The following is a 23956-nucleotide window of genomic DNA, read 5'->3' on the forward strand; positions in this document are numbered from 1 at the left end:
TCTTGAGCATTTATAACCTGCATGGAGGTAAATGTTATTTCCAGTTTATTACCTGCATGTCAGTACAGCTAAAAAGCAACACAAGAAGTTCTTTAATAGTGCTTTACCAATATGGAATGACAGCTTTACATGAGTTAATTTTTCAAATAACTGAATTATTTCACTTTGCTTGACAAAAAACCATCAGGGATTCTATCTTCTGCTGAAGATGTGTATTTTAATGTTGTGGCAACCACAGACATAACTGTTTTGATTTAATTTGAAATACCTTCCTGCATTGCTTTGGTATGTTATTTATAGAGGTCAAATGAAACGCCTGTAAATCATAATGAATATCTGAAATAAACATTCCTCTAGTAATGAAGCAGGATTTGTGAGAAATACTGAGAATCTCCTACTGTTGGCTGAACCATGGGCTTACAGGTAGCCCATAATATTTATCATTTTTCTCTTTAGAGGTAAGAATAAACCTCACCTTTCTCTTTAAATGTAAGGAAGAAATTAACAGCACTAACAATAGAGAAATATGGTTATTAGGAGCAAGGTCAGATGAGAAGAAAAACACCTCCATTCATATTGCTGATTTGTTCCTGCTCTGTCCACTTGTATTATATACAATATTTACGTATTCACCATTCAGTAGAGAAAAAGACTGCAGATCTTAACCATGGTAACCATTGTATCGCTTTCCATTTAGTACACCCATCTTACCCTTGGAATGCAGAGAAATGCTGTTTAAAAAAAGCATGTATTCAAGGCTTCCAAAGTGTGATTATATTGTAGAAGGTTTTTCAATAAAAAAAATAATTCCCTAGATATGCAGGTTGTATTCTCAATAGTTCCCCAGCTTTTCAGAGTTGTTTTAAAACATGGAGACTACAAGAAGGGAAAAATCTGAGAGCAACGCTCACAGCATGGTGAATCTACAGCTTATGAAAATTACTTTATTTTTCCTTTTTTTCCTCTGCTTTTTCTCTCTGTTCTGTTGTAAGAACACATAATCTGTATTAAATCCTGTAATTTCTAAAAAAAAATAATACTGGTGGTTTGGGGATTTTAGCTAGACTTGCCATGATGACACTTGTGTGATATTGCATAGTATGTTTACTTATGTAGTACAGCACTATGAAATGGGACTGTCAATGGAAAAAATACATCATATTTTAAGGAAATACCACAAAATATGTATTATTATACACACTTTCATTTAGCAGTGATACCAGAAAAATGAGACAAAGCTTGGATTTTCTTAAAGCTTTGTGACTTTCATCATGAAGGTCATAGAATGTGCTGGGTTGGAAGGGACTTCGACAGGTCATCTAGTCAAACCTCCCCGTGCAGTAAGCAGGGATCTACGTGAAATTTTTGTATGCATAAGAGGGCTAAGATCAAATCTCTTTCTATTCATTAAACCTTTAGTGGGATACCAACATACCAGTAGTTACAGTCAAAGAAGGTTTGCATAGTGTGCTTGTATCAGCTTCAAATTGTAAATGAAGCGGGGAAAGCAAATCTGAGGGAGACTATAGACCCTGTAGACCATAAAGAACACCAAGACCCATTTTGTTCAGTGGCCTAAAAGAACATACCTATCTGTATTGCTCTTTTTGAACTGAAGATTTGGCACCCAGTTACCACGTAAATGTAAATTGTAGTAGAGGAAGGACTTTTATCTTTTTCCTGTTTGATAAAAATAAGACTTTCTGCAAAAAGAAGAAGTAAACTATGTCTATTGCACATAAGTCAAGCCGAACTAAACCTGATTTCAGATCAGCCTTTCTACATTTGGAGACTGGTGGAGATCTTGAGGATATCTGGTATGTATCTGAATGTGATATCCTTCAAGTGAAAGGAGGATCAGCTACATTTTACTCTTCTGAAACTTCCCACTAGCTCACATTTTTTTTTCTCTCTCACATATATTTTAGATTGCTGCTCTAAAGCACGTTCCTCCCAATAATTACTATCTATACATGACCCTTTTAATTGTCACAGAGAATGGAAAGGGAGTGTTAAGAGAATGTTGTGTATTCATGCAGTGAGACAGAGCCATGTCCTCTTTTACCCTTGCAGAGAAAGCTGCTGAAGAGTGTTCCAGTGACAATGAACTTAGTGGTTGTCATCAGGACATTAATGTTCTTGATTATTTTGAAGACAGCAAATATTTGATAAGCATGCAATGAACTATCCTACAGAAAAGTTCTTGCAGTGGCAAACAATTTAACTCATCCTTGCTGACTAGGCAGCTGTTGTTATATACAGTCTCTAGTTGTACTTTATAAATGATTTTAATTTACAGTGCATTACAAGGCTATACCTCTAAATCCCTGTGCAATAATTTGTAACCTTTCCCTTGATAGTTTAATTGTTTGTAATTTTTTTTTTTTAAGGTAGCATCTTGATAATCCAATACAACAACTTCTTTCCTTTGTTTCTGAGTAACAAATCTTTAGGTACTACCTATTCAAATTACCTTAGGTACTTATTTTACAGCTCTTTCTAATCCATGTAGCACAAATAGTACTATTCTTACATTTCTCTGGGAAGAGAAAAAAGCACCACAAGAACTTATTTATTCATGTAAATACTAAACTGAACATTTAATTAGATTTGCTAGTGTGGTTGAGAAATATACCATAAGTGGGGTACATACAGGATGTTTGCATATTGATACTGGTATTTCCTACTTGTGAAATGGAAGTGCTTGCATTCAAGCAAAAGCTTAGGAGGAACTGTGAGCTCTGTCGTGACAGTCTTTAAAGACTTGAAAGATTTCTCTTAAAGTCATTAAAAAACTCATTAGAAGTGCATCATGTAATGGGTTTGGAACCTAAAAAAGAAAACAAATCCCCCTTATGAAGGATAAGTCAGTCCTGGCAATTCATTGCTCATGGAATTTCCATACACCTAATTTTCCACATCTAACTCTTATGTCATTTTCTGTAAGAGCTGCTGAAAAGGATTATTTTGAAATGATACTATTTGCTAAATACATGCTAAATGCTTGCTAGTTGTCAGTGTGATAGGGGCTTTTGGAAAAATCTGTTTAGCTGGGAAGAAATACAAACATTCTGAATTTCCCAATGTACACATTTATCTGGACTGCAGGCCAATTCTGTTGCAGTCATCTTCAAGCCTCAGAAAATGAATCTACTGTTAGGCATCATTGTTAAATACAAATTATATTAAGTTCATGCCACATCTTCAATCTTCTGTTGAAATCTTTTAAAAAAAGAGAGTAACATGAAATAAATGAATGGGTAAAATCCAGTCCATCCAATTTTCCCTTTTAACCTGCATACATAGAAGTTCACTGGGTGGTTGGTTTGTTTGTTTATTTTAAATGGCAATAGTTTATAAAATCCTAGTGGGCAGGTGTAACTTCTTTGAAATGATTATCTTATACATTCAGGTGATTTACCCTTCTTTTATTGCCATAACATTTTCTTCAATGACCAAGCCACCAATGGAGAAGTTCATTTATGGCCTCTTCATTTTCTGAATACTTGGCTTTTTTCCATTTTCATTCTTGCTTTTAGATTCAGATTTTAGAATGTGAGAAAGGTAGACCAGTTATGATAAGCAATAAGTGGCAGTGTTTATGACCTTGGATTTTGTGGATTGTAGACAATAAAAAAACCCAAGATTAATTATTGGGATTTTTGATTTGCCATTTATGGTCCCTATATGGCCAATCATCATAAATAACTAGGGATAGGAAAGAAAAATATGGAGAAAGTAAGTTAAAACCTCACTGTGTCAGTTAAAATCAAATATAATAATAAAGAATTCTACTAAATTCTTATCCTAGATGTGTTTCTTAAATTTCTAGTAATACATTTTTCTGATATTCTCCCTCTGTTCTGTACTGTTGCCTGCTCTTAACAATTCCATATTTTCCTTTTTATTTGGTCTTACATCCTTAAACAGTCCTGACTTACTATAAATTAATTTAATTTATATGGCTATAGTCATAGCTGTACAAATACACATTGAAACAGCTTCTGCACTTACATACAGTTACCTCGGCAAATATGCCTGCAGGATTGAGTCTTACTGAGATGCAATAAACAAGGAAAAACTCTCATTGAGGCAGGATTTTTGTTTTGCTGAATGATGTCACATCACTTTAAACTAGGTTAGTGACACTGGGATTAAGGAAAAGAGAGTTCAGCGTGCTTCTGCTTTCTCTTCTGAGTCTGTTGGAAGTGCTCTCCTAGCAATGTGAGTATTCTCTCTGGTCAGTTCATCAGAATTAGCTGAGTCAGATATCATAAAATTAGTAACCCACATTCACTTGCTCAGGCACATCATACCCATTGTTTAATTAGTTTAATAGTTACAAGTTTATTGTGGCAATAAAATGTGCAATAGATGTAGCATGTCAATTCAAAAACACTGTTCCTTATTCATAAGGAGGCTATCCAGAGATAGTCATCCAGTTTCTTATAACAATTTGACACTTTTCTGGTGTCAACATGGTAAGCATTTATCTGCAGTTGCAGAACAAATCCTGGAGAAAATTGTGATTCAGACACCGGTGTCTGGCCCTGTAGAACACACACTTCCAGAAACTGAAGATGTGTGCTTCAGTGGAATACAGTGAACCTGGTATTTCAGTTTAGGAAAAAAAAGACAAAGGTATTTTTTGTTGGTGGATGGAGGAGTGAGAAGCTGCTCTATTTCTTGTTTTCTTTGCAAAGAGTTAATTTCATGAAGTGGTACCAAAAAAAAAACCAAAAAAATTCTAGGCTGTGAATGAAATGCAGTACATGCATTGCAGAGAAGACTACAGTCATGCCAGATGATAATACTTGTGTGTCTGGTACTTTCCCCAAATTTGTTTTTTAAAGTTACAGGCCATATTTCTGATCAAAATGCTGAGTTTACATTTAGCACAAGGTGTTTGGTCAGCAATGCTTGTTTTTCTAGACTTTCCAAAACCTGTGCTTTCAGTTTTGCTGTGGAATGTAACTGAACATATGTTCTCCAGCTGAGTTTGTCTGTGGTGATGTGCTGTGTGAGACCATGCAAGATAGCAAGCAGACAGAGCTCATATCAGAGCTTGTATTTGGTGGAGGAAGGAAAGTTACTGTCTGATCTCAAGAGGTCTTGTCATGAATCATATCCTGGTCTATGGCTACAGAATAGCTCTCTGTGCAGCTCTAAGCTTTCATTTTCTTGAAGGCTTGTATCCACACTGAGTGCACGCTTCACGATCAGTTTGCTACGACATACAGGTGGCCTTTTCCCTGTGACACTTAAATGGAGAAGTCCAGTTCTGCAAAATGGTTACATCAATGGTTAGACAGATTTATTCTGTTCATCTGGCTTTGGAGAGCTAGTGTTCTGTTAAGAGAACACTGACAGCTCTGCTTGCTTTACTGTGTTCATTTTCACTTAGTAGATTTTAAAAACTACTTGTTTCTTTTTCATCTAATTTCCCCAGTTGCTCATGTTGGAAATTTGGTGACCTGTTGAATTTATTCCATGATTACAGTTTCTTTCCCTCTGAAATAGATCTTATTCCTTTCATATGATGTTCCTTAGTATTTTCTGAAAATTAGTAAGTGTATATATATACCTTTATGCTGTGTTATTGTGTTCTTGACTGCATCTAAACTTATGTTAAATTCAGTTTATTAATCATACTAATCAGTGGTCGCACAAGATTTCAAAGCAAATGACAAAAGGTAGAAAAATAGGCATTTATGCTGTGAATATGTAGGCTGCCATAAACTAGGAGATAACTTACAATAAGAGCACCTAGAATAGAATAGACCAGACCAGGTTAGAAGAGACCTTCAAGATCATCATGTCCAACTTGTCATCCCACACCACCTAATCAACTAAACCATGCAACCAAGCACCCCATCAAGTCTCCTCCTGAACACCTCCAGTGATGGTGACCCCACCACCTTCTCGGGCAGCCCATTCCAATGGGCAATCACTCTCTCTGTGTAGAACTTCCTCCTAACCTCCAGCCTAAACCTCCCCTGGTCCAGCCTGAGACTGTGGGAAGCTTCAGTCATTTTTAAAACTAGACTTAGAAGCAATCTTCTTCTGTTGAAGTTTTGACTAGCTAATGCAAATCTTTAGGGTTAGTTGTTGTTACAGTGGTTTTTTTTCTTTGTTTGGGTGTTTTTTAAATTTTTTTTTTAATAGATGCAGTTGAGCCAAAATACCACAAAAAACCTTTTCCTGCAAGATTTCAATGCCAGTTTTGAAAACCCAGTATTTTATAATTTGTGTTATATATTCAGTGTACCTGGTACTCCAACTCTCTCTTTTTAAGCATGTTTTCCTGCACTTCCATTAATAACTCAAATTTCATTCTGCTTCTGTATAGAGGATCTGCACAAAAATATCTTAACTGGATTCTGAAGCCCTGGGTCCATAAATACTGAGAACTAGAAGACTAATTCTTTCACTTTTTACATACCATAATTGCTTTGCTCATTAAAAGATTATTGCATTAAATTTATATTTGGTGGGGTTTTCTTATTATATCTTACATTTGAAAACATGAATGTATAATGTCTCTCTGGGACTCTGCACCATTATGATGAAAGATGTGAGTGGAGTCTAAGACAGAGATGTTTAATTAGTGAGCAAACTTGACATTTTGTGTTTAGACTAGACAGGGAGAAAGCCAAGAGCGAAAAAACATTTTGAAGTGGTTTGGTTTTTTTTAGATTGCAGATAGAAAGTAATAGATTTAACACAATTCAAGATGAAACTTCTCTACATTAGTGGATGAAAGGTGTTAGAGTTAGGATTCAATGCGTAATCACAAATCTAAGTAATCCAAACCATTGAGTAGGAGCAAATACTATATTGTTTTTTAGTTATAACCTCTCACATTCTGTAAGTGGCAATGGAAGAACTACATCTTCATTAATAAAATATTTAATTCAGAATCAACCTCTACCAATCCAAACTTACTCTCTCAAATCTATTTTCTTGTTTTGATCAAAGTGTACTGCAATATTATTCTTTACCTGCTTTGTGATAGCACGTTTTTACAGTAGTATGTAAAGGCTGTTAACACAAGGCAGGAATGGAAGTATGTACACAATTGATTTGATTAATTTCACTCAAGTCAGTTGAGACTACCTTTAGTTTTGAGTATTTCACCTCCAGGTTCACATACATTGACTTGGCTATATCCCCAAGGACTAAGAATAACTTATTCATGTTCAGTCAATTGCTGTTTATAGAAATGTTGATCCAATCTCAATCAACTGAAAAAAATATACAGGGAAAATATGCTTTCCTTTCAGAGTATAAGAAAATTTTAAATGCCCTAAATATATTTGCCTGAATTTTTCATTCAGAGTAGAAGAAGCTGATTTGGCTATGAGAGAAAAAATTTCACTAGCACACAGCAATCATTAGTGAGTTAGCTCTGCAATGTATTGGGAAAGTTGTATTTTTTAGGGTTTTCTTTTTGGGGGGGAGGTGGGGGGGTGGGAAGGAGCAATGATTTTGTTATGTTGAGGTCTGAAGTCCACATAAAGCATTTCCTTGTCATTTAGCAGCCTGCTGAAATAAAAAAAAAAGGTGACATGGAAAACCACCACATTTATAGTAATGGTATATTAGTTATTCAATAAAGTTGGCACAGCGTGTTATGGTATAACATAAATCAATGAGAGATTGGTTGAACATTTCATATAGAACTATTTTCAAGCTATTATATCTGTAGGGTGACATTGATCAAATTTTGAAGTATTACACCTGTCTGTTAAACCCAAAGAAAACTGGAAATCCCCCTGACCTTAAAGATATTTGTATGTAGTTCTGTTGGTAATCCTGGTTTTCTCAGAAGCCACACCATTTCAAAATGAGGCAGTCCTTAAATCAGAATTAGCATTTTGACCTCTGCTTCCAGGACACTTGTTTGCATTTGGTCAAACTTAGTTAGGCATAGTCATCATCATTTGAAATTTGCTGAGATGTAGCACATTAACCTCATTTTCCTTTTAGTGGGGCAAATCATCAGATCTCAAATACAATCAGTGTAATTGCTTCTGACCTGTTCATTATTCACTAGCTATCAGCAGAGAAGCTGGAATGGGAATGAATAGCAATACTGCCATTTATTACTAGTGATAATAAAGTAATGCAAGGCTCTGTTATCTTAGCCCTGTTTTCCTAATTTGATGTATGTTTAGTCTAAGATTCATTTGTCTAATTTGTCACAAAACCTATCAAACCCCCCCCCCCCCCCAGTGGATGCTGCTTAGAATGAAGTTAACCTTATCTTCTGATTTTATCTTTCTTACCCTTCTTTCTGTGAAATTCCCAAACCCCATACTGTCTGTCTTTGTTGCATTGAAGTCTTCCAACTTGGAATTCATTTATACCACCACAAAAGGTTACAGAATCAGATCCATAGATTTCTTACCCTTGTCAGTGTTGTGAGTGACTGAGTGACATATAGGAAGACCAGCATCAGGGCTGGTAGATTGAATGTGTTTATCTGCATCTACTGCTACTAGTTCTGTGCAATATTACTAAATCTATTCTTATGGTGGGTGGTCAGGTTTTGGGTTCAATGGCTAGGGATAATTTTCTCATCTGGCAATAGAATTTTCATTCTTTGGAAGTCTGCTAGTCTTTGAAGGGTAATGAGTGATTCAGTAGAAAGAAGCAGGAGTCGTTCTGTTTCACATACCCTTCTAATTCAGGGTTAGAGGATGAAACAGAAGAACCTACAGAATCTGAGAGCTAGGGCCCTTAGGATTTAGCTAAGGCCAACTCTCTCATCTGTGAAGTTGTGTTTTTCATTATATCTGACATTTTTGGAGGGTGAGTTTTGTTACAGATTATTAGCCTATGGCACTGGGCTGGGAAGATGAGACTGCACTGAGAGAACACATAAAAAAGGAGTGAACAATTGAAATTACAGGGTTATTGGTATCTTGTTGTCAAGGTAGCTTGAGGTTGGTTTTTCACTGAGAGGAATTCAGCTTGCTTTTATGTATGATACCATGAAATGAATGCCATGCCCATTGTGCCCCAACACTAATTACAAAACTTTCTAAAAACAAATAACAAAACCAGAACAATACTTTCTAGCTGTCTTTCACTGCTTAACGCTTGTCATGCATCTCTGAAACCACTGTATTGATTTAGACAATTGAGTGCTTTAAATGTGATCAATCACTATATGTATCTTGTTCTGTCCTGGATTATGTATGTTCATGGAAGGAACAGGAAAGACAGTTTTGCATCAGTTCTTTACCTCAGGGATGTTACTTAAGACAGAAGCAAGTTCCTGAATTCACTGTCATTGACTGAAGCAAATAAGCTCATGTCATCAAGGAGCTAATACCTTCTTGGGTAGCTGCTTTACAACTAATCAGGTAACAGAACTTATTACAGTCATCATACATTAAAAGCTTATAAAATAAAAGGGAATCAAAGAAAGGCAATTTCTAGAAGTTAGGGAGAACCTTCTGAGCAGTATTGAGACATCTTGGTTCAGCCTTAATAAATGCAGAGGGTTAATCCAGTGAGTAGATGTCTGCAGTCTGGAGGACACAGGAAAGATTTCACAATTATCTTGGCAAATATTGCTTGGAAAAAAAACAAACTAGAATGCAGGTGCTATGTTTAGGCAGGACAAGATGGGAATAATCAGCTAAGTAGTAGTTTGCATCTGAAGGCTATAAATGTAATGTGAGTTATCAGGAGTATTGGCATGAGCACCAAGTGTTTCATGACCATAACCAAGACTCAAAATCACCAGTGTTTTGACTGTGCTTATAGTTAAGACCTCACCTACAGTACTATGTCTAGTTTTAGTTCCTGCATGTCATATAAAAAATTATGGGTCACTAGAAGAATTTTTACGTATTTAAAGATGTCTTGAACCTCTTTCATTTTTTCTCTTTAAAGTTGAATGACTCTGTTCTCTCAGCTCACCCAGGTGTTTCCTGCATCACTACTCTGCTTTTATCTTCTGAACTAAGTCTTTAAATATGTTTATTAAAAAGATCTATAAGAGAAAGGAAACAATCTGTTCTCTATATCAATGAAAATTGAGCAAGTGATACAGGATTTACACTGTAGCAAGGAAAATTCAGATTAGTTACTAGAAAAAAGCCTTTTAAAGGCCATGATAGTGATACCTGAGGATAGATTTCCTGGAGAAATTTTGGAATCCCCGTAACTGGATATATTTTTAAAGATAGTTTAGATAAACAGCTGTCAAGATTGATATGTTTACTTTTACCTTGGGACAGAGGATAGATGAAATGACCTCTTGAGGTCCCTTCCAGCCCTGTTACAAATCTATAAAATAATGTTTAAGCTCCTAGGGGAGAAAAGAGCTATCCAAGCACAGAGAATCTGCTACAAATGATCTTTGATATTTTCATTGACAAAAACTTAGAGCTGACCTCAGTGTGAGGCTAGTAATGATGAGATAAAATTATACTAACACATTTCTTTGATGGAAATCTTTCATACAGACATTTCCAGGTTAACTCTGTATGCACTGTGACTTATGTTAAGGCTTCTTGTAGGAAATAAAATTATGATTCTGTGTTTGCAAAATGGAGGTCTTATTGAAAAGTTAAATAATGTGTTTGTTATGCCATTGCCACAGAATTGCTCCTAGTCTTTCTTTTCCAGACTTGACCCAGTCTGGAAAATTGTCTTTTGCAGAAGACCATATGACTTAATTAGGAAAATATGAGCGTTCTTATTTCTTGTCTCCAGAGACAGCTGGATTTTAACTTCAAAATGAGTTTGTTTATAAGGGTCTGCTCACTGGAGAAAAGCTGATTTCTTTCTGGAGTTCTCTAGGGCAATGGTTTCAACCTTTTTCAGTTTTAAGACTCCTAAGAAATTCTTTGGAAGACTTTGACTCTGGAATAGCGAGTGTGAGGTTATTAACCAAAGGTCTGGTATTAAGGCAACTGCAACAGTAGTGGAAAAAAACCAAACAGCCTGAGCTCATGTGTGTCTGCACCACACATCACCTGCTATAGAAGTGTACCGTATGTGGAGATGAGAACAGCCTTGTGATACTCTTTTATTTACTTTGCAGATGAATCTTCTGTGATAACTACTGTGGAAATATAAGGGCAAATAATAAAAGTGAGGAGTTTTTATAGAATCACAAAAGATTTCCAATCAGAAAGAGAGCCCTGGTAATCTCTAGTCCAATCCCCTACCCAAAGCAGTGTTAGATATGGCAAAGTCAGAACAGATTTCTCAGGGCTTTATTCGTCTGAGTCTTCAAAACATCCAAGGACAAAAGACTACACAGTCTCCCTGGGCAACCTCTTCCACCACTTGATGCTCCTCTTGTTTTTTGTGGGTCTTTACCACCTTTAAACTTACCCTTGTAAGGCTGTAGGAAGGTTTTAGTTTTTCTTAGCAGACAGTGTCTACGCAACACCAACTGAAGTTCTCCATATACTTTAGATTAATCTTTATCAACAAATTTGTGACTTTAGTCCTTCAATTTCCTTAACCTTGTCTGTAAAAAAAAAATAAATATAATGCTTACTTGCCTTTGAGTATTTGAGAACTTTTGGTGAAAACTGCATTTATGGTAATTAAGATGTTTTGCTTATAAATAAGGATATCTTACTCTTGCATAAACAAAAAATTCTCTCTCTTTCTACATTTGAAATACTCAAAACTGTCAAAAGTATCTGCCTAAGGACTAATTGAATAAGAAAATGAAACTACCATTATCTCTTATGGAATTAAAGGACATTGAGACTTTCAAAAAGATTAAGCTACCATACTGGAAAAAAAAAGCCATATACATTCATCCCATTGAAAAGAACTGTGCTATTGATTTCAATTCTTTCAAATCAGTTGGTTCTGAAAATACAATTAGGTTGTTTTATACAAATACAAATAGCTTATTTTATGTCATCAAAATGGAAAAACAACAAAGAAATGAGTAGCCTCCCTATACATGTGAAAAGCTTTTTCCAAACAACTAAATGAATTCATCTCTGCAAGAAAGTACCAGAGATAAATAGTTGCTATATCTTCAAAGAAGACAACTTTACAATAACTATATTCTTGAAAGAAAATGGGCTGTAATTATTTTTCAAAGACTATAATGTAATTTTGGAGAATTATTCCTTTTTCGGAGTAATTTACATAAAATATTAATTTCAAGTAAATTAATAAGATAATCTCTCTTAAATTCTGGTTCAATGTTCTTATCAGTCAACAGTTTCAATGAAGATGCTATGAATAAATGCATGCAAATCATACACATGCTGCAGAACAGCAAACCAATTTTAGAATGGTGCAGGGAGTATACTCTAAAATAGATATCTAAACCAGTACAAGTGTAAGATGATGTCTGGTGCTCCAGTCTGCTTTTTACACTGTCTTTTCAACTATATGGTATCACAGAAAAATAGAAATGCAAAATTTAATAGAAGCCAACCTGCTGAGCATTGTCCACATATCCACCATTCACAACAAAAAGAGCTTTGCTGTTTAAGAATCAAGCCTGGAAAATAGCATGAAAGAAAACCTGCTATGTATTGCAGCTCACCTGGTAGCTCTGTGGACAAGCTATTCTAAAGAGCTCTTCATTTTGCCTAGGAATCAAAATCTCTCACTGAAGACAATCAAGGCTTTTAACTGCAGATATATTGTGGCCTGCAAACTGCTCAAGTTGTGTTAAAGATAGTTTCAGGTTTGAAAGAATTCATCTAATTTTTTTCTAAGTTACCTGACTGAACTTGAGCCTTCCTATAAGGAAGAGTGGGAGAAATGTCTCGTTCACTGCCAATTCAGCACTGGCAGTATGCTCACTGCTGCACAAATGATAAAGGACATTTGACCTTATTTGTTCATTGCAACAGTGTGAAGCAAAACTGTAAACCCCCTTGGGACACTTGACAGGGGTTTTTCTGTCACATAAAGCATGTTCTGTAAGCAACAAAATGTTGCCAGCTGAAACAGCTTTAATATGCTGCTCTCAATTTCTTGTGCCCTAATTCTTCTGCTTAAACCATGTAAAATTTGCTAGCTTTGGTAGCAGTCTCACCCAATTCTTTAAAAATATCTTTGCATTTGACTTTACATGTTTATCTTCTCTGTCCTACTACTGTAGTTTATATCCTTCTCTGGAATACGTACGAACCTTTAAATCATATATGATAGGCAACGTTACTCAGAAGAATATGAATTGACATGGCAGACCTTGATACATAAAATTACTTCTTTTCTGTCTCTTAAAAATCATATTAATTCATGTTTGTTTGCTTGTTTTGCCAGTGATGAGAGAAAGAGGTTAAATGGCTTTCCTAAGGAGAATTCTATCAGAGTAGATGGTATGTAGCATCAACTAGGCTGTGTCTTTCCATACACATCCATATGTGATTAACTTTATCACAATGATCAAAGGCGTTTGCAAGGATATTCAGTGCCCTTAAATATTCTTTGATTTGGGTTCTAATGATAAACTGAAAAATATTATGAAGTAAAAGACAATCTGCAAGAATCTTCTTAATTTGCACTTGTATCTCTCTCTTTTATTTTTCTCCATGTCCTCAGGCTACGTGTGGAAAAAATGGCTAGTCTTTGGGAGCTCAAATAGCCTCGTCATCTCAAACAGACAAATCAGTGGGGGAGCACTCTTTTGTCTTGCAGTTCTTTGACTTTACACAATTGTAGTTCTTCTTTCTCTGTAAATAAGCTTTGAGAAAGTGTGTGGGGTCTGTGTGTGAGACCCATCCTCCTGCCCCCACTTTGTTTTTCCTTCTGCTTCTCCAATGATCTAGAACCAGAGAGGCTAATTTGTATAAGCAGCTGACAATTATATAATAGAATCAATGAGTATCAACCAGCAGTTAAGTGAGGCTGCTGACCAGGACAGTAAAATCACTAGGGGATTTAATAATTAACAGAAAAAGAGATTTAAAGAGACAGTCTTTGTTTCTTCTCTTTGCCTTGAAGTGAATTGTTGCTCCAGTCATGCACAATAGACAAAAGAATGCCAAACTAACTTTCATTCAGGATCTCTGTTCATCTGACAAAGGCTGACATAGGTATAGTTAGAATTTCCTCCACAGTGGCATCTCCAGGAGCGTAAGACGTGAGTGATAACTTTCATGAGCTAAGACAGCTTTTGCAATCAAACCTTGTAGTTTCATGGATGCATGGCATTTAAGTCTATTGATCAGTGACACAGTAACAAGGAGAAAAAGCATTAAGACATAGCTTCAAAGCTATGAAGGGGCTTCATTTTTCCTTCTGGTAGCAGTATGTAAGGGGGAAGCTTCTACAATGTAATGGAGCAAATGCTTGTAAAGAAATGGCTTATTCATAAGAAACGTTTGTGCTCTTAGGTTGCTCCAAGAAAAGAGTTTTTAAAACTCAGAGTGAGAGCAATCCAAGATGTCAGTGCTGAGACAGGTTGAGGAAAATTCCGCTTCCTGACAGCGCTTCATATTTGTTGCTGAAGAGCAGACACCCTACTTATATTTAGGAACACAAGCATACTTGTTAGCTGGGGTAGATATTTTGGTCATTTGCCATATATTCTGAAATGTTGTTTGTGAAGTCAGCCTTATAGGTATTTAGACCCCAAGTATCAGTTAGTGTACACTGAGATGTTCACCTGGAGCACTTATTCTTTGTGACAAAGAATAGCTGAGCGCCTATTGTTACACAGACGGTAGGTGTTTTTCCGTTTAGAAAGGAATTGCCTCTGTATCGCCTATGTACACTATAATCACTCTATAAACTGCTATATATTTCTGTTTCTGGCAGAAACGTCATTAAAGGTCTAAGCTGCACCATTATAATTCTCTTATTATTCCCAGGCTAAACCTGAGAGAAGAGAACAAAATGAGCGACATTTCGTGCGTGTGGCTTTTTTCCTGTACTTCACTGTTAGCTTTTTTTTTTCTGACGCAGATGAGAGCAACCAAAATGAATGAAGCATCTGTCACCGGTCTAGAACACAGATATGTTCTCTACTGTTTATCAAAATTGAAGCCCTTTCTTCACTTTATAAAGTGTGTTCAACAAGATTTTTGTGTTATAGAGCTGTTACGCACGATAGCAGCTCTTCACATTAGCCACCAGTTTACCTGCTGTATCCTAGAGTTGCACAGGTGTGACAATTCAGAAATTGTTCAAATGTTCTCAATTTGGGATTTTCTTTTCTATAGGTAATTTCCATAATTAACTAAAAGGACAAGTTCGGTTCTTGTTAAGTTTGGGTGAATTAGAAAGACTACCATGTCCTAAGGTTTGCAGAAAAAACCCAATGAAACTCGATATTGAAATATTCTTTGGGAAAAGCAGGATATTTAGACAGGATTTCTGTTCCTTGAGAAACAGCCTCCTGGAGTAACAAGCTCTTTTTGGTTTTGGCTGAAATTTAGTTGTATTCCTAAACCAATGCCAAACACTGGAAAGATGAAGGTTATCCATTTCCTTCCAGCCATATTCAGTGTAATTCTTGTGCTGTATACAGTACTGTAATATTGTTTATTTAATCAGTGTGCGAAAAAAAAAACAAGCAGTTCAGCAGTCAGGGTAATTGGTAGTCTGTGTCAACATGTGAAAAAGATATTTACTGAATTTGACTGTCAAGGAAAAGAATTCTGTGTTCCCTGTATTTTGGCCCTGGAATGATACGTGGTCAAGAAATCGGTAGAAGTTTACCAACCAGTAATTGAGACTAAGTGTCTCAACAACTCAAGACATGAGAGAAACAGGTGTCAATTATTCTCATCGTTAATCTTAGCTCATTGTTGTTTGGGTGACATATAAGAAAGCAGTGACATACAGACTATAATTTCTATATACCTAGGAGTTTTTTATACACTTATTGTATTTAAAGATTCTCAAATTGGTTTATTTGCTATCAGAAATACTGTGAAATAGTACATTTCCTTGCTTTTCACTCCATAACAGATGTATTTAAAGAATTTTCTACTATCTGCTGCAAGTGTGAAATATTGTATCTGTGTGAATATACAAGCACACACAAGAATCCATGGCAATGATGAATGCACAGCTTGGCACTGCCAAAAAGGAAAAATGCACTTAGTGAATCAAAAAGATTACAGTGCTAGTGTGAGTTACACATAGGAATCAGCTCCTGGGGGGGGGGAAAGTATTTTTTACTATTGCATAGGTCTGTTTTCCTTTGTCACCTAAGGGAATTAACTTTGGTTTATTGTAATTACATATTCAATTGGAAATGTACTGAAGAGATCAAATCTCTATGCAGTTTCTATTTCAAGTAGATAATATAGCATGCTAAATATGTCCAAATTACACATCACATATAGAAGGAGGTAAAGTTGTAATACTTATTGTAATTCATAAACAATACTGTGTAATTATTTCAGCACACGAATTAGGATAAATTTAGTGCCATACACATGTTTTTATTCTAGCTCACTTGGGGAATCTGCAGGAAAGGTCCAGGTGAGAAATTAATGTACTCCTGACAGAGTAGATATGTTAGCTGTATAGAATAGCTTGATTCTGTCCTGCTTTATGCAAACAATATTAATGCAAATACAGAATAAGTTTTCTATTTGAAAATCTCTCCTAGATTTCAAAATATTGTTTCTCTAGTTTGTTGTCCATGTAACAAAACACACAGAATTACGCAATCTGGTAGACGTTTATGCTTATGGAAATAATTTTTCTGTATACTCTGTGTATATGTGTGGGTATCTCCTAAGAAACAAATTCAGAGTACAGTAACTCAGCATCTCACTTCTAAACATCCAGTGTTCCCTTCTGCAGTCCCTTTGGACCATATGGCTCCTGGAACAATAATGACTGTGTGTCTACAAATCACACAACAAAGACAGAACTGTAAAGAACTGCAGGTGATGAAAACCTAGAATTCCCATTCCGCAATTCAGCCTGTGTCCCATTTTCTGTTTTTATTTGACCTTGCATGAATAATTAATATGAGACTGGCAAGGAACTATCTTAGGAAACAAATTCAACATAATGCAATTATGGAAAAATCATTATTCAAACACATATTTTTCTATACAAAAAATGCAATAATTGGGAATGTTTTACTAACCTCAAGTGATTGCTCAAGGTGACAGGTTTATGGACATCACCTCCTTCTGTTCTTCTTGGGGGAAATGTTTTAATTGATTTTATTTTTTTTTAAATCAAATAATATGGTATTTCTCCAATTGGCTGAAAAACTGGTGATGCTTCATTCTGTAGATCCAAAGTAACACAGAGATTAGTAAGTATGGGGCTGAAGTTTATTCTGCTATCATCAGGCAGGCTTGACAGACTCTGGCTTGAAGACCAGCATACTTGTATTCTCATATCCAAGGTGCACTGCTCAGACAGGAGGGCAGATAGAGCCCACAACACAGAAAGATACCTCCTGGAGGAAAGCATATAAATGGTTGTTATGAGAGCTATGCAATAACAAGTCTGAGTGAAATATGGTACCACTAAAATGCATAGCAAAACTCAGTGTGATTTCCATGCTATCAGAATTTCATTCTAATTCGGCAGAAGTTTGTAGAAAGACTGAGAGAAAAGGTCAAATACACAAACCTGCATATTTTAATTGCAGCTTACTTTTATTGCCCTGCTATTTCCTGAATTTTAACAGATGTGACTCTTGTCTTTGTACTCAGGAAATCACATTTAGAAAGTGTGGTTATCTTTCTTTAGCTAATCAGAAATAATTTCTGAATCTGTGGAAAATTAAGCTGAAAACTTCGTAAAACTACTTGGAAATTATTCTACATTACTGGCAAAATTGTTACTTTAAGAGCAGCAGTCCTCACCTTCTGATATTGAATGGAAGCAGGTAACCCAAAACCCCCTTAAGTATACATTGCCACAAGTAATTTTGATAGTTGGTCCCTCTAGCACACAGTATGAGGTTGAATCCTCATGGAATGGCTAGCTATCAGATTAATTTAACATCAGCATTTGAAACATGCTGCAGTGTTTTTTAAATGCGAACTTTTTTTCTTCTTCTTTTCCTTTTTTAATATCTACAAACACATAACCAAATTAAAATTATCTTGGAAGTTAGTCATTTGAGAGCAGAATAAGATATCACCATTAGAGTTTCTACAAAACTTGCAGGATTTTATCAGAATGTTAGGGAACCACTCAAAGTCTGCATCTTTCAGGGACTAATCCAGGTGTATCTGCACATACATGTTATGCTAGCCTCATTGGGATGTGTCATTTCATTTTGCAGTTTTCCTGCAACAAACTTTAAGCTCAGTACAAGCTCTTTAAAACACACATGACTTTAGCTTGTGTGATTCTTGCCATTTCTTTGGAGTGAGTATTCCTGATCATACACCTGTATGCTCCCATCAAGCATACAGTTGTAAATGAGGCTAAAATGATTCTTGCAAACTATTGCAAAAGCATGCCAGTGACTTGCTTGCCCATAGGAAAGACAAAGTGAAATTGTTCCTGAGATGGAATCCAACAAAGATTTAGGAATTGAAATGCTCAGGATGAGATCTACCAATCGACCTCTAATTTTCTTGAGTGTTATGATGGTTTGTTTGACCCTCACTGAAGCATTCTGAGAGCATTTTATGCTGCAAAACACTTTGTGTTGTGTGCTTGCTGTAAAGAATGAGTCTTCATAAGTCTTCAACCGCTGTTTTGTAGCTGTGTCTTGCCCACTTGCTAGAGGAAACACCACCGTGATATACTAGTTAGAATTTTCCATAGGTGTTTATGCTGCCCATTTCTCTCCTGTCTCGTCACAATTCAGGTTGAGGCAAAGGAAATAAGAAAATACATAAGCAAACTTAAACATTTCTAAAAGTTGTTGAATTCTTAAACATTATCCCAATTTTGTACACAGCAGGTGACTTCCAAACTTCCCTCTCTCTACCTTGGGATTTGCTTACTGATGCCCTCCTAGAGTCAACCTGGGATTGTCCTGTAGGTGATGTCTTTTGTATGTGAAAGAAGAAAGACTTCCTTAACAGTTTTCTTAGTTATTTTCTGCCACCAACAGTTGGGGAAAAAAAAGCAGTTATGGCCTTGTAAAAATGCATCTTACAATAAAGTTGAAATAATAATGAGAGTAGTGAGAATAGGGGAAAGAGCAACCACACACTAGCTTCACAAGAAAGAAAATATACAAATGAGCTAAGCTCACATCAAGCAACACAGGAGGTACTTTTTTTTTGTCTGTTTTTGGGGTTTTGTTTGTTTGTTTTTTCCCCTTTGTCTCTTAAATCGTTGTAAAACACAATTGATTGCTATTGTTGATGGCTGTTCCACATGCTGGTTTCCCAAAAATGCTCAAATTTAGCTCCCAGAATCTTAACTTTTATGGAATAAAAAAAAATTGCTGATGATTCCTACTTAGAAAATAGCAAAACATACCAGAATTTTAAAGCATTTCATCGGTCAGAACAGGGTAATAATAGGCTCTGTTTGTTGACATTTTCTTAGAAGCAAACACTAGTGACACAAAGTCACTTCCAACCTCTTATTCTGTCTAATCTAATCTTCACTTTTATTTGATCACTATTGCTGTGACATCTGAAAAACATCGAAAAATAAAGGAAGACTCTAGCCTCTGCCCCTCTTCTTACGTTCCCAGCATTTATGTTGCTTAATTAAATTTCTGAAGAGTTTTCTGGGAGGAGTGACAAGAGCCAGACCGAGAGAAAGGCAAGTTGTGGAGAAAATCTTTGCACTTTGTTCTGAGCTTAAGTGTTGCCTCACCTCTGACGAGCTCCTACAAAGTAAGTTTGTTTGTTTGGGGTTTTTTTAGCAAGTAAAAGGAGTGTCCCTGAGAATCCTACTCCTTATCAAACAATTTTTCATCATTACAGCTGTACTTTCTGTTAAGAAATGCAGCATTTCCCTTCCTTGTGCTTCTTACCCGAATATTTTAGTACAGAGCTCCCTGTATGACTCTTTGAATTCCAGAATTGTACTGTTTCTTCTTTATTAGTATTTACCTCCACTAATTCACAGCTTCAAATGATAAGGGTTGTTATAAAAGACTGCAAGGAGTAAGGGCTCTCTACGGAGGATGAAATCTTTGTTCTTCATGTAAGCTGATATATAAGTACTGCTACAAAAGTCCTCTTCAGTCTCCATAATATTCTACTACTTCAGATACCACTTACATGTGGACTGGAAATAGGTAATTGCTTTTATAATCTCCTTTGTTCAGATTTGGTTTGAGCACAACAGAAATGAATAAGAGGGTCCTTGCAGCAGCAAGGCAAGTTTTAATGGAGAGACATATAACAGAAGAATTAGACTTTACAAGTTGATTTTACATAAAATACTTTCCCCTTGGGGACTTCAGCACTCCTGTGCTGTTACACAAGTTGAACTCGCTTAGTTTTGTTTATGTTGGCAACATATCTGGATGTGCAGAACAAATTCCTGTAGAATTTTGCAGCATCTCAAACATAATGAAATGTTGAGCTGTCTGACAGAAGACAATGCAATTGTTGTTAGTGTTGCTAGAGGAGAAAAGCAGAAGGTGAAAACATAAAGAAATGTGGAGGGGGTTGAGTTTTTCTTTGCTAATCGAAGGTGATATCAGTAATAAGTTAAGGCAGGACTTTAAAGCAGTTTTTAACTGCTTCTGATGGCGTTACACTGTGCGGTACCTGAATGGGAAGGTTTTAATGTCATGCTCCTCCATGGTTGCAGAAGCATTGTAAGGCTATAATCTGTTAAGCCTGTACTGTTTTACTGCCATCTTTTAACAATTAGATGATTTTATGTAGTAAGTGAGGCCTTTTTGAAAAAAAGGTGAATGTTAGCATATTGCTCATTTAAAAATCAGTTACTAAATAACTACCTCTCATGCAGTGCACTTGTTCCACTGTGTGCTTTACTTACATTGATACTGCTGTTTCCATTTATATTTCAGCTGAGTAAGAGAAGGCTATCCAAAAACTTGCTTTCTAATCAGGTAGATTTGCAAGGATATTTAGGCATGTAAATTGCAAAATTTATTAAGGGATGCAGCAATCTGCTACAATCCCCAGTGATTTTACTGGCCATTGCCCATATCAAAACCTCCAGAACTAACTAGCTGTTCACATGCAGAGAAAACTGATTTTCATGTACAACCACTGGTGCATTACTAAGGAATGAATTGCTTCTGAAGCTTTGAGAAATGTGTCCCTTTAAGGAAAAGTTTCAGATTTTAGGATTTATGGGTTTAATTAGGTGATTTTGATGTCAAATTCTCATGTAAATCCTTTTATTTCTTTTGAAAAAGCTCATCTTCAGCAGCTATTGATTTTAACAGCTGAAGTAAATAATCACAGCCAAACAACTACTCAATTTTTATGAAACTAATTCTCCTAACTTGGTTTTGGTGTTTTGTTGTTTTGGGTTTTTTTTTAGTAGAAATAGAACTGGTGCTTGACTTGCTATTGGTAGAAATAATCTTACTTATCAGAACTCTATATTATGCAAATTGCTGTACTTTGCTGCTTATTTCCCTGTGTCAGTTAGCACTTTAAGGCAGACTTTACTAACATTAGAGCTCATATCTTGTCTGGGGTAATACTATTTCAAAGATTGCTGGTTACATGATAACATTCTGTGGCCTTGCTGACCTCTGTGATAAATAAGACTCCTGAGCATCTCTTTTAATTTCACGTATCGAAAAGTAGAACCTCAAGCTAAACAGGGCAAAATGATTAATATATTCCTTTGGAAATGTTGAAAGTAAGAGAATCGAAGTAAAATTGACAGTCAGGTGGGTTTTACTATTGGAATAAAGGTCTGCATAATAATGTGCAAGCTTAGGGAAAACCTGTATGTATTCCCTTTGTTGGACAGACCTCTGGTTAGGCCTTGAATTCTCCACTGCGATTATTTTGATTCCATACACACACACACACACACAAAAAGTTCACAATTCTAAGATAGTTCCTTAGATTACATCCTTTTACTTCCTTAAAAAACATTTAATTTTTTTTTTAAGGAAGTAATTCTTTGCTAATACAGATCCCAATGCTTATTGAAGAGATTTCGGTTTAGTTATTCCTTTTTGCCTCAAAGCATGCAGGTTTTATTAAATGTAAATACTGAAGAGAACACAGAATCCATATTGCATGGCATGTCCTGCTGTGGCCTTACTTTGCCAAAGAAATGTAGCAGAAATGTGCTGGCAATACCCTTTGTCTTCATTATAAGATTCTGTGTTACTACATTCTTTCAGATGTAAGTCCATTTACCTTGACTCCCAACTACGTTTAATCTCATTACATTCACTGTCATTATAGCAACATCTTTATTTCACTTGAAAGATTTTAAAGCTCTGGAGGATGATATTACAGTAAGGGTAGAATATGCTTTATTGAATAGGGTCCTGTGTAAATTCCGGCTATAGTCACACCATCCATTTTTATGAGCCTGCTCACGTAGTTCTGGGCTAATGCAGCAATTGTGATTCTTCCAGTTAAATATGGGTATAGGAAATCAGGCCATGAATAAACACCCTCAATATTTTAATATTGAAAGGACCAAAAAACATCTATTAAGAGATCTTGATATAGATGTTGACATATAAAAGAACTTCTGTACTTTTTTCTGCCAAAGATTCTACAAAATGAAAACGTGTATAAATATAAATGCTAATGTTAGAAATGAGTAAATTAATTCTGTAACTTACCTTCAGCATAGAGATCAGCATTTCGAGGATCATATTGGACTTTGTGATATTAATAACAAAATCTACAGTATGGAGTTGAATAAGCTTTACTCATGAAAAAAAAAAATAGAGGTAAATTGAGGCTGCTTGTCAAGGGATCACCATTAGAATGGAAATTTCACAGACAAAATGCTGCAGAAAACTAAAAAGACAGGCAAAAGTTTGTGGGGCTGCTTAAAGGTGTCCCAGACATTCCTGAGAGGCAGCAGGAGTTAACAAGAAGGTAGTAAAACAGAGGAAGCTACTGCCATCTTCTTTATCTGCCCAGCTTTTTTAGGCCTATAAAGTATGTTTCTGAAAATGTCTTTGTGTTGGATTACCACTTTCATCTGCTATATGCTTGTAGGTGTTTGTATGGAATAACAAGTACAGGATGTGTGCAAAATACAGTACTTCCTTTGTGACTTACTCTAGACAGTGAAATAAATAGCAATGTGAAATTAATGGTCATAAGATCTTTGTTAAAAAAAACCAGTTAAAATTTCTTAGTGCATATCTGACTAAAGCATTCTTTTTAATCATCATGACCATGCTGATAAATAGACTTATCTGGTAACTGAAAGGCAAGTTACTGCTTCTTGCCTTTGGTCAGTGATAATATTGCATGATCTTGTCATTTATTATGACAGATTTTATTAGATGTGTTCTTATAGGCTACCCATTACATTTTATGTACTATTAGAAAATAAGATTACAGTTTATCACATTATGTGTGTGCCTCCATCTATCTCAGATGGATCAAAACAAAGATTTGCAAGGTATAGAACTTCTTAATAAATACAGACTTAGAGGATGATAATGTTAAAGATGATTCTCTTTGCTCTTCAGCCTTTGAAGCTGCAATATCCCATGCTAATCCAGGCAGTGACCTAAAGGAAGGATAACAGTAAAACCTGAAAGTTTCATTGAAGTGGCTATTAAAGGTTTGATTTTGTGTTGAGAATGGCTATAAAAAAAAAATATAGACTGGGTACTTCTTAGGCCAGTATGTGCTTGCTATCTTTTTTTCCTTTCATGTTTTTTAAGGCAAGCTTTTGCTATACCAGTTTAAGTAAATACATTGCGAATTTAGGCAAAACATTTTTTGAAGGTGACATAAAGTGCAAGATTAGTTATATGAAAAGAAACAATTGCCTATGTAGCCATTTCAGTAATCTCTGCTATTCTTTCCTTTTTACCTCACTTCACAAAGCAACTTCATCAGGGCATAATAAGTGTTACTCACAAAGGGCCTAGAAGTCTTGCTTTAAAGGGGCATATAAATGA

Source organism: Dryobates pubescens, chromosome 19 (assembly GCF_014839835.1).
Source record: "Dryobates pubescens isolate bDryPub1 chromosome 19, bDryPub1.pri, whole genome shotgun sequence".
NCBI lineage: Eukaryota > Metazoa > Chordata > Aves > Piciformes > Picidae > Dryobates > Dryobates pubescens.